The following is a 16,445-nucleotide window of genomic DNA, read 5'->3' on the forward strand; positions in this document are numbered from 1 at the left end:
ACTTAAATTTAATTAATCATATATTTTAGGTTTAACAGTCGATTAGTAATGAGGAGTGGCGGGGAAGCACTAAATTAGTAGGCGGAGGCGTAATGGGGACATTAACAGCCAGGCTTTAATCAAGTAACATTAAGTTAGTACGGAACCTAAACATGGTATTATATGAAAAACAGTTTATAATAGCTCTAAGTATTTAAATGAGATGTGGGTAATATATTTTATATATTTGCTGCATAGAAGAATTTTAAATGAGCATGTTTAAAAAAAAAGTATATTTGAGACAATATGAGTAAAGTAAGTTCTTAGCGCCCTAACCAATTACCATAGAGGAGAAAGGGATTGCTAGTAATGGGGACTAATGGTCCCATTTATAGCAAGCCCTGTCAGGTCGACCTTCACGCGGTTCCCCCTGGAAACTATCGTGAATAATACTTGATGCGTTCGTTACGATGAGTTAACTGACCTGCTTTCATGCTTATCTATCATCTCTCACTGGTGTCCCGCCAGTGTATACCGATAACGCAGGCGGGGTTACCATTCCATTATCATCCATTAAAAAAATACTATGAAATTCGGTATACACGATTTTCATAGTGATTGGTTAATGCGCTAAGATATAACAAATGAAGAATTAAACAAACTTATTTTTATATTTATAATATTAGTAAGGATATCTGCAACTCTATCTATTGATGACAATGATGACAATGACAATTGATGGCGGTGAAAATTTTTGGTATATGGCTGTTCCTTTATAAGCTAGAAGGAGGAAAAATTACAAGAAAGATCTGCGACTGTCAGGAGGCATATGTGTAGCAATCGACAATAGCGACTGAAATTGTTCAAGTATATAATACAATATTAGCTGACAAAGTAGACTTGTTCATTGAATTTAAAAGATTGGCATCTTCTTTTATAAATGTAATTGAACTTATATATCGTTAAATAAAAGTTAAACTTGCGATAGATTGGTATTCAATACCAATCCATATTTAGATCTCTTACCACAAAAGCGTAAAGACTTATTAAAAATAAAATGATATATAGTACATTTTATTATGATAGTTTATAGATTTTCGCAAATAAAAATTACATCGAGTAAACAATATTTAAGCACTTAGTATTGTAAATTATTTCGTGGAAACACCGTTAATTTTTTACTATGCACCTGTTAATTCAAAATAATAGAAATGAATTAAGTATGGTAAAGTACTCTCGATTATAAAGCAACCAAAATAAAGCTCTTTCAAACAAAGGTTACATCAAGTTAGTTGCTCAAACCAAAACACCTTAATACCATTGTGCAGAAGTTTTACCACAAATCAGTTTTAATTAGAGGATACTTTTTGGTTAGTGTTTTCTTTACAAAGATCGAGTTCTTACCAGAGGGAGACTTTGTACAAAAGTCGATTGCTTGGGTACCTCTGTCCCATTCGTGTTTCTACCGTGAAGCAGTTGTGTTTGCATGGCTATGTTTTGGTTTGAAGGGTGGGAAATGGGTACTGCTCATGTCTATAGGCGATGGTTACCACTTTCCATCAGGTGGGCCGACAGCTTGTTTGCTATTCTAAATTGTATAAAAAAAATAGAGTTGGACGACTGACTTTTTAATACCACGACTAAAGCTTTTTCAATTAATATACCATACCTAATAGATTTCTGCCCGCTAGTTTGTATACGTGGATTTCTAAAGTAGGAAAACCAATTAAATATAGAGTATATCTTACGCACAACGGCCCAAATGAGAGGCTAAGTGCGGAAAACAGAGTCTTTCTTACATTAGAGTATATCTTATTGACGTATCACGATAAAACATACATCGGATTTTAAGTTAGACCTTTAGAAATACAATAATAGTGCAGTAGTTTTTGCGTGCCGGTATAATTCTGTCTGTAGGTAGACAGGCAAAATTTCTAAAAATGATTGTTTCCGCTTCTATTGGTCTTATTAAAACCTCTCTTATCATGATCATTTTCCAGGCCTTATTCCAATTATTTGGGGTCGACATCATATAATTTTATTCATATTCTATAATAACGATGCTGGTATCTACCGCCTACGGTATGGAGGAAAGAAATTTTAAAAAAAGGAGGGTACATTGGAGTAAGTAAAGGAAGGAAAAAACGGTATGAAGAACCCTCATATAACTTTTTCGTATAAATCTTCCATTTGCAGACATCATTTACTTACAATTATTATAACTGTTATATAAGATAATTTAAATATCGGGTTTAATAAATTCCTGTATTGTATTTAAATATTTCTGCAATATCACAATATTACCACGGCAACCTTAAAAGTAAGCCTTCTCTTAATCTCTTAATGATTCTATGTATGTTTATATTATAAAGAAGTAATGATGTAGACTGAGTTAATGATGGTGTAAGTTCAACAGCACATATTTCTAACTGTGTACAGATATGGATAAGGGAACAAAACTAAACTCGATAATGCTGTTTGAATTTGAAGTGTGGTATATGGTAGTACAATTTTAGGGTACGAACTTATAACATTTATGAAAAAATACGTGGAATTTGGTATTAAAAAGGATAGGATTTTTATCTGGATCATGCTAATGAAGTCATGCTAAGAGCTGGTTGATCATAGTTTTAATATACAAATAGGATACTTTTATCCTAATTTATGAGGAGGGGAAAAATCCATCAACTACTACTATTGTACTACACAATTTTACTCATAGAAGTGACTTTCTTGTACAGATAACTTATTCTGGTAGCTTCGTAACTTTATTCTTGTCGTATTTCTAGCAATATGACTTAACTTACATAAGCACTCTAAGTTAATGACGACCTATTTGTGTCTAACTTATGTGTCTGGTATATACCAGAGATGTACATACATCTGACAGACTGTAGACACATATACTTGTATGAGCTCAGAAAATGAGTTAGCAAATATAAATAACTAAGTGAATGAATATTTGACAATTTCTATCCCAATCCTGATGGTTGCATCTACGAAGAGATCTTTCTGGTTAATAATAATAACTTATAACTAAAACATTTATGCATAAACAGGTTTTTATGCTTACTTTATATTTAATGCATGCAGATGAAGTTCAGACATTATGACCACATTCTTATTTATATTCTATGGTTAATTGTTTACTTAATAAGAACAAATGTAAATATAAAATAGTAATATTTTCTTCTATCTTCATTGGTCACAGGTTCCGTTCCCGCATGTACCAACATTTCTGTTCATAAGTATATTTGTTTATTTTGTATGAATATTAAGTATTACACTTATAAATCAATGTATATAAGTATGTTTTTTATAAATTATTTATAATTCATAATATAAGCTCTACTTAGTTTAAGAATCTGTAAATATCCAGTGACAATTATTATTTAATTTTATTATATTTTATTATCTATTACAACCAAAGTAAACCACAGAATATCCTTGAAAAACAAAATGGATTACAAACTTTTAACCGGAAATTTACCATGGAAACGAGTTAAATAAAAACTGATAAAAACACCGATTTTCGTTTCCGTATCTCGCCAAACAATCTCGTCTCTCGTGAAAACAATTTGGCCATCAATCAAGCAATGTAATTGCGCCCGTTATTAGGCCAGCCCAACTGGCAGTCTATCGTTTTATTGGATTGTCAGTATATTGATGCCCAGACATAGATGGAGTTAGATAACGCTAGTAGCTTTATTATTTATTTGCTATTTTTTCCGACTTTGCCCACGTCAATCACTATATCCTATGTATCATGTTAGGGTATAAACTACCCGTGTGCTCAATTTAATTAAAATTTGTTTATCAGTTAGCTATGATTACTCAATGTTAATTTGTAACACATTGTTAGTTCAGACGCAGTGAAATTTTGAGCAGAGTTATTTCCATAGTCCGCCGAGCAACTTTCTTAATATAATTCATCCTTATTAGATCCTTTTAAAAATATAATTTATTGCTTTTTTTGTCAATTTTCTTAATTTTTTTTGAAATATCACGTAGAAACTATGAACCGAAATTGAGCTGGACTCTTAATATTCTTTAAGCTTACTTAAGAGTAGAGGCATAAATTGTAATGTATAAAATAATTGTTTATTTTACTCTATAGATACTTCTCGGGTTTCTTAGTATTTTCAGGGCGAATTGAAAATCTCCTCAAGAGATAAGTCCGCTTGTACTTTGTCGTTTTCTCTATAATCTGATATTTGTGTCAAATATAAATGTAAAATAAAGCTTATACAAACAAACACTTGCGATATCTATTTAAATGCATGTCTATGTTGGACGCCGTGTACGAGTAGATAGATGGACCATTAGTATGTTATGTATTACCTGACAGACGTGTTACGTCGGCTGTTTGGTATTGGGGTATAGTGATTAGGGTGCGTTATTTATTCATTGAAAGAATAATTAACTACACGACCAACGATTTATTGACAAAAACTTTGTGTGTTTATTTATTTATGTGACAGGATAATCAAAGTTGATTCGTAAAATGTAGCGATTCGTATTATAATATATAGAACATTAGGATTAGGTTTTCTGTGTATCCTATACATATTTTGTCCGTGATAGTTAGAGGATGTGGGCGGTTAAACATTGGTAAGAAGTTGTGTGAGTTTGGCAGTAAATTTACAGGGTACAAAGGAATAATACTTGAGTCCTCAGGAATGGCATCGCAATGGTATCATGGGTAAAACAGTATATTCTTTTATGTCCATGGTAGTACTCATGTCTATAGGCAACGGTTACTACTTTCCATCAGGTGAGCCCTCAGCTTGTTTGACATTCTAAGTTGCGTAAAAAAATTATAACATAAGTATTTATATTCGCTAATTGCTACCAATTTAGTGATTTCTGTAATGGTATTTTTGTAATTTTGATATTAAAAAAAAGAAAAACCTAATAGAAAAAGTATAACTGCATTTGGAGAACTTTGGAGGCACATATTTGGGGGCATCGATACATCAAGCACTGCGTTTGCCTGTAAGGGGTTGCTACTTAATACTTAATAATTTTCTTCCTCATCATTGTCGATAATTCATTATTATAATTCGATAATATAACATGAACATTATAGCTCTGAATACTGTGTCCGGGAACAGATCATTACACAACTGTATTGTTTTTTTGTAAATTGTTTGTGAATTGTTAGCAATTCTCATCACTAACTATACAATAAGATACCTAATTGTTGGATTATAGCCATACGTCTGCTTCCATAGCAACATATCACCTGTGTTGACTCTTTTATACTAGCGACAAAATGTTAGGGTTCCATAGTAATCTTTACTGATTGATCCATCATTGATGGATTTTTTTCTAAAGACAACTTTAGTTTGAAGAAAACCATAGCTGTGTTACTTGTCTGTTTTTTCCAGGTGAAACTGCATTTCGAACTGGGCGGTGGATATATAAAAAAATGATTATTCAAAAATTCTTATAATTAAGTTTATTTAAAAAAGAAATATTTGTTTATTGACATTGATGAAGTTATATTACATTCTAAATGACATCCAGGGAGTAAATATTCTATGAATATCATTAAGAAATAATTTGCAAATAATTTATTCTCTTTTCCATTCTCTTAAATAAGACAGTAGCGGCGTTAGAAAATATCTTGAATTGTGATTATTGCCTTTTCTTAAAACGAAGGTTTTATGCTACCGTTCTGTTTCATGAATGCGGTCTAGAAACTCTTGACACTGGAGGGCGTCATCCACACATGAGTAGTATTATATTTAGTATTAATTGTAGAATTTAACTGCTATAAGCTATCTTACATAGGCCTCTTAAAATTTATTGTTAATCACTTCCCTTAGATATAAATATACACTATTTCTTCATATTTCTCTTTCTTTATCTCTCTTTATCAATATTAGATAGTATATGTTCTATAAATGTGTTATTAGCTACTATACTACTCGTAAAATTGTACAGAACCCGACGCGCATAGTCGATTCACAATTATCATGTCCTATTTTCGTCCAAATGAGTTTTCCGTCAGGTGGACAGACCGTTTGTGTCATTCAAACAGACATCAAGGGCTCTACTTTCGTTGTTTTAATCAAACAAGTTGCTGTTTTATCTCTTCCATACACGTTTGAATAAATTTGTATCGATAATATTTATAAACTATTATGTAAACATACTAGATAATTAATTTATAACTAAAACAAATAACTACGATCATCTTTGGTCCTACACGCCGATAGTCCAAACTATAAATCAAATTATAAAAAAAATCATTGAAATCGATTTAACTATTTAGGATACATTGATAAAAGGATATATACATTAATCGTGGAATAATAAATAGAGTAAGAAATCAATGTATCACCGCGACTTTTTATTCCTAACATTATGTTGTAAGAGGCGATTATAGGAACAAAGTAACTAGTGTATTGTGCAATAAGTAGTTAACTTTAATTAAAATTCTAAAGCAGGTAATAAAGTAGGTAACCATGCTAATAATATGCTAGTAATGGTATTGGTGTGATGATGACGATAACATATATACACACACGTATAAAAAAAATTAGACAGAGAGGGAGATAGAGAAAGAAACAAAGAGAAGGATCATATCCAGGCATACATAAAAGACTTCAAAAACATAAAAATAGGCTATCTGCGGCCAACAGCACGAACGGTTAGAAAATAAAAGTTCTTTCTCGTATAGGGATTTAAAAATCGGTATTGTCAAAGAAAAGTTCCGTCACATGCACAAAATAGGCTGTATAGAAATGTTCAATAGAGGGTTACTTTATTTATCCAAGCTCCATATTATGAAAGGCCGACACCCGACACTGTTCGCTATGAAACTGCTGTTTTTAAACAAACAATGTTGCTTTGTACGCGACAAAATCAATAGGCACAGGAGTTTGATATTTTGACATTTTTCTTTATCCCAATATTTTAATACACTTTCAAAAAGTTGACGTAATAAAGTAAACAAGTATATTACTTCGCATATAAAATAGTAACTTCAATAGTGAAAAAACACATTGATGAGTCACGAAATGTTTTATATACACATTGGTAGAAAGTATTTGAATTTAGAATGCGAGACAAACAGTTTTTTGTTTCAAATAAAAACGTCAAATTCAAAGGTCAACATGGTTTTAAACTTTTAAGATTGCAAAAATATTATTTGTTCTTAGGCAAAAATAACCGCAAACGTCAAAATCGATTTAGAATTAGTGATGTGATTGCATATTATACGTAAAAGAATTAAGTGAATTTTAGACAGTTTTTTTCTGGAAGTCACTTAAAATTAAGCTTAAAATAAAGTGAACTTAATATTTGAATTCATTTAAAAACATATTTATGACCTTTTAAATAAATTCTGTTTAAATTAAATAATTTTACCTTACAAAAAAGTAATCGCTAAAAATCAGTATTCAAAAATATCAAACCGACATGAATGTTTTTATATTTTGTTTACATCTAAAAGAATTATTATTTTTTTGCTTTACAAAGCGATTCACCTGTGTATTTTATTAAAAAGATACTTTTAAATATTATTCCATAGGAGCATTGTTACAATATATAATATGACTAGTTGTATACCGCGACTTTGTTATTTTGGTTAGTATAAAAAAAAAAACTATTCTTTTATTATCTCTTCAGTTAAATATCTTATCTATATTTTATGAGATTTACAAAATGATTGATGCGTTATCAATATCAATTAAATATTTTACAACGTTGATTTATTAGTAAAATGTATCTGGGGAATAATGAATTAAACTTGTTGTCACCATTCAGAAAAAAATTACAAGAGCAATATTTCAAATATTTCAGTGAAATTAAGTGATCGATGAGTGGAATTTGGTGGCTAGTATGTTAATACATTTTTTTCTTATCTTTTTTGTGCTACAAAGTAAATATAAAACTTATTACTGTTATTAATCATTAAAACACTGCCATGTGGTTCCGGCACAGAATGGATCACTCTTTCTTTTCTTTTGGTGTCATAAGTGGCGACTAAGGGAACTTAATGGTCAAGGGATGGGCAGCAGCGCCCCTCTTAAAATATCAGCAAAGCCTAACTGCGGTTGCCAACTCGCCTGCCAAGCGTGAGTGAGTAGCAAAACTCTCTTTATGGGGGAGGTTTATGTTCAGCAGTTATTAGTTAACGGCTGATATAATAAAAATATTTATAATTGAAACACATTGTAGTGTTTTTTGTAAGTTTTTTTAAATTATACGTAATAGAATAGTAATGTTTGAAATAAAATTTAGACTAAAAATCTAGATTTACCAGAGGGAGACTTTGTACAAAAGTCGTTTGCTTGAGTACCTCTGTCCCATTCGTGTTTCAACCGTAAAGCAGTTGTGTTTGCATGGCTGTGTTTCGGTTTGAAGGGTGGGATATGGCGTGAATGTACAGGGTACAGAGGAATAACCCTTGAGTCCTCAGGAATGGAAACGCATGGGGAATATCATGGGTGAAACAGTATCAACATATCCTACCCTTCAAACCGAAATACAGCCATATTATTTGCAGACCTGCAGATGAAGTTAACTATATTACTCAAATTTTATTTAAAAAATGTGAAACTGTTAATGGTAATAATATGAAGACACTCATTTTATTTCACTAGTTTTTCAATGTAAATTAGGGTTATATATATCATGCAACTATTAGTAGTTACGTATATTTCAAAATCAATTAGTGACTAAATCCGAACTGTCTCCACGTCACGCCCACTACTCCGTGTCATTACTAAATAAACTATTTTTAACTGAAGATTTATTGAAACTAGAACCTTATTGCTTCGAGTTAAGATACCAGATAATGCGTTTGTTGGCAAATTTCACAGTTTTTTGGATTCAGGAATAAATTTTGAATGACAAGAAGCAACTGCTAGGTCGAGGTTATATTATGTTTCGACTAAAATATTTTTATAAGTATTTGAGTGTGAATAATAAACAAACAAAAATAATAGCAAGCATTATGCCTAGCGTTATAAGGGGATTTGATTAATTACGGAAATATGTTCCTTAAATAGAAATCAAATTTCCTGTTTAATTTTTACTTTTATTTTAGCAAATTTACAAATGGGAAAAATGTAATCAGAATTCAGTTTTTATATTGTTGTGATTTATTTAAAGATTCTTACTTATCCTGAGGTTAATAATATTACTAGCTTTTACCTGCGACTTCAAACGTGTGACCGGGATAAATAGTAACCTATGTTCTTATTCATTCTAAGCAGGATTTGTATACCAAATTCTATGACGATTGGTCGAGCCGTTAAGGCGCTAAGAGGTAAAAAATAAACTCTCTTTAATGTTTGTAATATTATTATTAATAATATTACTTTACGGTAAATATGAAAATAACTTTTTAACTTTAAACAAAGAAATACAAATTTTGGGTGACACTAAATTATATCACGGGCATATATATGGACGAACTATTTATATGATAAATAATGTGCATATTTGTAATTTTTATGTATTTATTTAAATATATGTTTACAGGGTTTGTGTATTTTGTATAATTAATATGTAGTTTATATTATACTTTGTATGTATTTATTTTACAAATAAGTTTATATTGTTAATTTTTTTTTTATTTAAATGCACACAAATCGTATGATTACCTATTTTTATTTTTAAATAACAATTTGTTTTACATAAAAATGTTTGCAGGAGGAAATCTCTTATTTATATCTCATAAACTCGTCTTGTACATTACATTTATATATTTATATAATATCAAATGTTTTTATCACTATATTTGTGTACAATAAAGAATAAAGGAAGTCATGGTTAAAAATTATTTATGAATAAGTCATCTGTAACTATACGTCTACATACACAAGTCTATACTAAAACCATTACCCCCTTTAGACAGTGGGGTAAAAATCACTGCCACCCCGCCCTTCTAATCAACATCGGGCTTAAAGCGATTACAACAACAGTTATCTATCCGTTATAGACTATTCAAGCAGCCTATTTCATAACAGATAACATTACTTCCTTCAAAGTTACGTGTCTAAGTTTACACATGATTTGGTAATATTTAGACGAAGGATTGTGGCTTGAATTTGAATTACATTTGTCTAAGTCTAGACGAGACATGTTTCCGTTACATTACTAGATTAAACATGGCTGTCGAGTTATCGAATTTCTGATAAAAAGTGATCGTACTCGTAAATCTGATCATTTTATTTTTTATTCGACGATCGAGTGGTTTATATGCCTACGATCAAAAATATTGATACTTTTTTTTACTTATACTATCGGGAATTTTGTTTAGTCTAGAAAAATAATATGTCAAACTATGAAAAGTTGTAACAATCGTTTGTAATATAGACATGAATATTGTGTTGGAAAAATAATAAATAAAATATATTCACAACTGTGTGTAATCCTTTAGGGGGTAGTCAGAGACATTTCTCTTTGGATTACATATCAATTGTATGTAAACGCTTAAATTTGTCATTAAAAGGAGGGATAGAGAATTGTTAGTAGTAGTAAAAGTAATAACACATTATTAATAATGTATTGTCTTTTGTGTAATGAGGTTATTGCAACTATTTTATTATGTTGACGATAATACAGTCGTTAACTGTCTACTGCTAAAAGTAGGCCTAAGTATGACCATTAAGTTTCCTTAGTCGCCTTTTACAATACTCACAGCAAAGCTAGAGGTGGCCTATTCTATACCGGGACCTCATGGGCATTTTATTGTTATGCTTCTAAAAAAAACTTAAAATAGTAAATAAAATTTTAGATATAAATTATAGATTAGCCTGTATGGGCTTCGTTACCTTTGCCTATTATTTTAATAAAAGAACAAATAAAAGAAAAAAGATACAAAACCTTAAACCAAAACGATAAATAAAAGAAAACAGAAATGGAAAACAAAAATTCAATCTAAGAATATAGCGTATTTATGTGCGTCATGATGTGCAACCGCGAGTACTATTTTTAATCTATGTCTACCATAGACAATGTAACGTTCTCACTAAGATATGTACATTCTACTGTTTAAAAAGCGTCATTTTTATAAAGTTAAGAATATAATATTTTAATACAATATAATTATTATTTTCGATTGAATTTGGTAGTTAGAATATAAGAAGATAAAATATATTCTATATCTACTTTATCCTTTTTAATAAGAAGAGAAAAATAAATGCGGTCTTGAAAATATAAACAAATTTTATTTCATGTGCCCTTTTACCTCCACAGTACTCTATCAGGTCGTACTCAACGCGATCCGATCCTTTGGGAACCATCGTAGCTAATATTTGGTGAATTCGTCACAATACGAATATGGACAAAGGTAAAAATATTCAGTATCTTAAGCAGGTATAACATTTCTTCAATAGAAAGCTAATAATTCAGTTTAATTCTGTATATTCATCATCATAATCATTACATCAGCCTTTAACTGTCCACTGCTGAACATAAGCCTCCCCCTTGGGGGGGTTCTCCAGTAGTTGTCACGTTTGGCAAGCGGATTGGCAACCGCAGTCAGGTTTTGGAGATATTTTAAGAGGGACGCTGCTGCCCATTCCTTGCTCTCTCTTAGTCGCCTCTTACGACATCCACGGGAAAGAAAGAGGAGACTTATTCTATGCCGGGACCATACGGTAATACGTATATGTACATACATATATACCTTGTATATGTACATACATACATATAATACATATTTGCATTAAAATTTAGCATAATACGGAGAAATATAACTGGAAATATTTTTCTTTTTCTATTGTCAAGTCAATTGACAAGTAATACGTCAATACAAACTTTGAATAGGACTTCGATCGAACGATTTCTTAACTTCTATGATACTTGAACGGTTTGTTTATATCCGAATCAGACTACTGATCAAATTCTTGGAACACAGATATACCAATTCATATATACAGGGTGAAATAAAAATCTTTAGTATTATTCTAAGGTTCGTAAGGTAAGTACGTACGTAAGTTTGTAAGGTTGTTCTATCAGTAACAATGAACACAAAGTCTTTTATACTCCTAATGTTATGTATCTCACTATCAAGTTAGTATGAGAAGCTCTAAATTTTTTTATTATTTTTCGATTCATGTTTTTTTGGGAAAAATGTTTAGTTTGATTGGTAGAACTATCCCTTTAAAGGTTGCTAGTAAATTTTATTACATCCTGTATATTAACTGATAGATTTTCACAACAACGTCACAGATAATATATTACACGTACAATATAACAGTTTGACAAGCACGAATCCATACAATCTAAATATAAACCGATTATTTACCATGCTGTAAAATAGAAATACAATCTAGACATACTGTACTGCTGTGGTCTTTCAAAGTTTCCGTACAATGTCGTGCAAAGCAGCGAACTCATTTGTCAATTTACGCAGCTGAATAACGTCGGCTGTATCTGATTCTTGGAATCAGATAATTTGTTTTTCTACGTACTTTATTAATACTAGTCTTAGTATGTGTCTTTGTTTGCACTGCCTAAGAATAAATGAGTTTATATGGTTTTATTATATCAAAAGATAAAGTGAATAAACGTGTGAGCAAAGAGAAGTAAGGATTGAAATATGACGTAGTGATAAAGAGCCATTTGATACGGGCATTCATATCCTTATATCAAATGGCTGTGTCAGATTAAATGGAGTTTATATTAGACGAGGACTAGTTTGCCAGTTAGTTGCTGATTTTATATGCAGATGGATTAAAAAACTTTCAACTAAGAATGCTTTAATTATAAAACTTTAAAGAAAAATATATTGACAACTTTACTGCGATACTGAAAATGTTACAGTTCGTCGACTTCTATCATTATTAATAAATATCTTTATGAAAGAAAACAAAATGATATGCTAGTGTAATCAAACGTTTTTGTTTGTATTTGTCTGGGAATCTAAGAAATTTATGTTTAGAAGTATTTCAATATTTCGTTCGTTACTCTCGTTCTCGTTCGTCGTTTCGTTGAATATATAGTTTCGTTCTAATGAAGCTGTATCCGATATAATTAAGAATTTACTTCATAAAAAATAGAAGATAATATCGTATTAAAATTAAAAAAAAAAAACGATAAATATGAGAATAAATGTTATCTACACCAAAAAGAATTATCAAAATTGGTTTAGAACTGCGTAATAAAAAATACATTATTAGTACCTACAGCGTAACCAGCCAAATGATAAAATTAATAAAATAAATTTTTAATAATGTACAAAATCATGTCATCATAAAAAGACAAATTTCAAACTCCAAAAAACGTCAACAATCACCACTATTTATTTATTTATAAAAGTGTATAGAATTTTCGATTGTCTATAATTGACGTATACGGAAGTCGTTATAGCTAAATATAAAATTACAAAATATAATTTAATATAAAATCATAAAATTTATGCATTGAAGAATAAATAAAATACTACTAGTACTAGAAGTAAAAGCCACATAAAATTATCTGAACTGTTTTATTGCTTCTGGTCTATAAAACTGTTAATTCAGCTTTTTATTTCTATTATCACGGAGTACCATATATTTGAGACTAATAAAAAACAATTTGGATTTAATGGAGAATCGTATGTCTATAACTAGATTTTGTCGGCTTTTTTGGTCCGGTACGACATCGTAGCCGTCAAGAAAAGAGCATATTCTTTTTTAAAAGGCTGGCAGCACATTTGCAATTCCTCTGGTGTTACGAGTGCTCAAGGACGGCGGTATTCACTTACCATCAGAAGAGTCGCATGCTTGTTTGCCCCTGTGGTATAAAAACAAATACAGAAACACCGCAATTTCAATCGTTACAATATTAATATGGGACGGACCAACACAATAGTGAACCATCACAGATATACACACATGTAGACATATAACCACAAAAAACTTGCTTTTGTAAATTGCCTTAAAACTGAAAATGAGATGAGATGAGGGAACTGAAGAAGATATCTGATCTGATCTGATCTGATCTGATCTGAAGACTAAAGAAGAAGTTCATTTTCTTAACCAGACTAATATCCCATATGTTCGTTACACAGAGTATCATAGCTTGGGGATCAAGAAATTAGTGTAATTATGTGGCACTTAATATTTAATAAACCGGGGGGAAAGGGATTGTTAGTAATGGAGACTAAGAATCCCATTGCTAGCAATATACCCAACCAGGTCGACCTCCTCGCGGTTCTCCCTGGAAACTATCATGGTTAATTCCTGAAGAATTTATCATGATGGGTTAACTGGCCTGTTTTCTTTCTCATCTATCATTCTTCACTGGTGCTCCGCCAGCGTATCTCATTAGCGCAGGCGGAGTTACCATTACCATACCATTTTCATCCATAAAAAAATATCTAATAAATCTCATTCAGCAGTTGAAGTCTCTTTCTTTTGAGACTAATATTTTATTTAAAGGAAAGTGTCGAAACAGGCTATTAGTTAAATAAGTTTGTGGAAGGTTTTAGTGTTTATGTATAAAGTGTTAGTTAATAATATTAAAATGCTGAAAATATATTTTGGCGACCGTTTCATTAGGGTATATTCTTTAGCGGCTCCTTATTTTGTCTAAAGTAATTTATTTTTGCCTCGCTCGCAGTACTGAAGGGATGTTTAATTTATTAAGAAGCCTATTAGTCAGCCCTTAATTACGTAATAATGCTAGTAAGATCCCTTCAAAGCGTTTGACACATTTAAGTCGACGCGACTTGAATTTTACTAATATACCCATTTTGTACATCAATGAATAACCTACCATAAATGTGAAAATTTGTAAAGACTTGGACTGTTACTGTCTATCTGTGTACATACAAAAATTCATTAAAATCTGTTCAGTTATTTTAAGCTTCGAAAATAAACATTCTTATATCTAAATAAAAACATTGTCGTAAAGTTTTTAATTTGTAATTAGTATAGGATAATGTGACATATGTTTATTGAAAATTAACTATACTCTGTGGTTTTAACTGAACGAATCCTTATATAAAGTATCCTATATCTTATAATAATATATTATATACATACATATATTGACTATGTATTAATTTTTATTTAAGTCCATTATTTTGTTTACTATAAATGAATAACATCGAAAAAAAAACATTACTTTCAAGTTTTTGAAATAATAGGAATTCGAAATAATATTTCAACTTATAGTTGGATAACTGGACAATACTACTTGAATGGTAATATCATAGAAAAAGTATTATGGTAATACACTTGACGGTGCTTCAATCACCTTTGAGCGGAAACGAATAAGCATGGAGGCAGAAGTTCCGTTCTACCGTATTACCGACAGTTAGGAGCTATGCAGGTGGAGTATTTCATATGCGTAGAATCACTAATGTATTAACCCACAGTAGGCACTTGGATTACGATTATTATTATTTCTATTATTTCAGCCGTTAACTGTCCACTGCTGTCCACATAAGCCTTCCTCATACGGGGAGTTTTGCTAGTAGTTGCCACGCTTGGCAGGCGGGTTGGCAACCGCAGTTAGGCTTTTAGAGATGTTTTAAGAGGGACGCTGCTTCCCATCCCTCGCCCTCTATTAGTCGCCTCTTACGACATCCACGGGAAAGGAAGGGGTGGGCCATTCTATGCCGAGACACACGATTACGATTATTAAATTTTTGCCCGTTACTTCATACTTGTTGATTTTAGAAGTAGGAAAACTAAAGAAATAGACTACTTCTCGATAGCGTATCATGATGATACACCAGATTTTAAGTTAGACCTTCCGTAATATAACTGTGAAAACCGCATCCAATTTAGTGCAGTACTTTTTTTTTGACACCGAACCAAACATAGACAGATAAACTTTCACATTGGGGAGAGGGATTGTTAGTAAAGGAGAGGTTAGTCCCCATTGTTATCAATATACCCCCTCAGGTCGACCTCTACGCGGTTCCCCCTGGAACCCATCGTGACTAATTTGTCGTTGAATTCGTCACGATGGGCTAACTGACCTGCCTTTTCATCCTCACCTATCATCCCTCATTGGTGCTCCATCAGTGTTATCATCCCATTATCCTCCATTAAAAAAAAAACTAACTAAAGGATATACTATATACGTGTAGAGTGCCTGGTGAAAACTGGAAAAGAGCTGAAGATCATACTTAGTAGCGTCTGTTAGGACAGGCTTATATCCAGCAGTGGACTGCAGTAGGCTGATTATGATGATGACTGACAAATAGTCATCAGGACATGATGAGAAAATTAGGAATAAAGAAGCTTATTTGATTGTGGTTATTCTCCGTCCAAAGTCTGTTTATTTGTTTGTAGTTTTATAAATGGAATGCGAGTGCTATGCGAGGAAGATGGACGCTGACGCCAATGCAATTAACGTATCAGTTTTTGTTCATAAACACATCATTGATGTTATGTCAATGTCATATAGGGTTGTCAAAATGACCAATAAAATATGTATTACGTACCTTTTTTTTCAAGTATTAGTTATCTGATTGTTATTGATTACTGTCTCTCATCTACGTATAG

General features: G+C 31.4%; 1 protein-coding gene across 7 annotated transcripts in view; it reads right to left on the reverse strand.

The window, feature by feature from the left end:
- LOC113514201 (5-hydroxytryptamine receptor 1-like) overlaps positions 1-16,445 on the reverse strand; it is a 162,192-nt gene that overhangs the window by 33,382 nt on the left and 112,365 nt on the right. The window lies entirely within an intron of this gene.

Source organism: Galleria mellonella, unplaced genomic scaffold (genome assembly GCF_026898425.1).
Source record: "Galleria mellonella isolate WM207_F2 unplaced genomic scaffold, CSIRO_AGI_GalMel_v1 utg35, whole genome shotgun sequence".
Taxonomy (NCBI): Eukaryota; Metazoa; Arthropoda; class Insecta; order Lepidoptera; family Pyralidae; genus Galleria; species Galleria mellonella.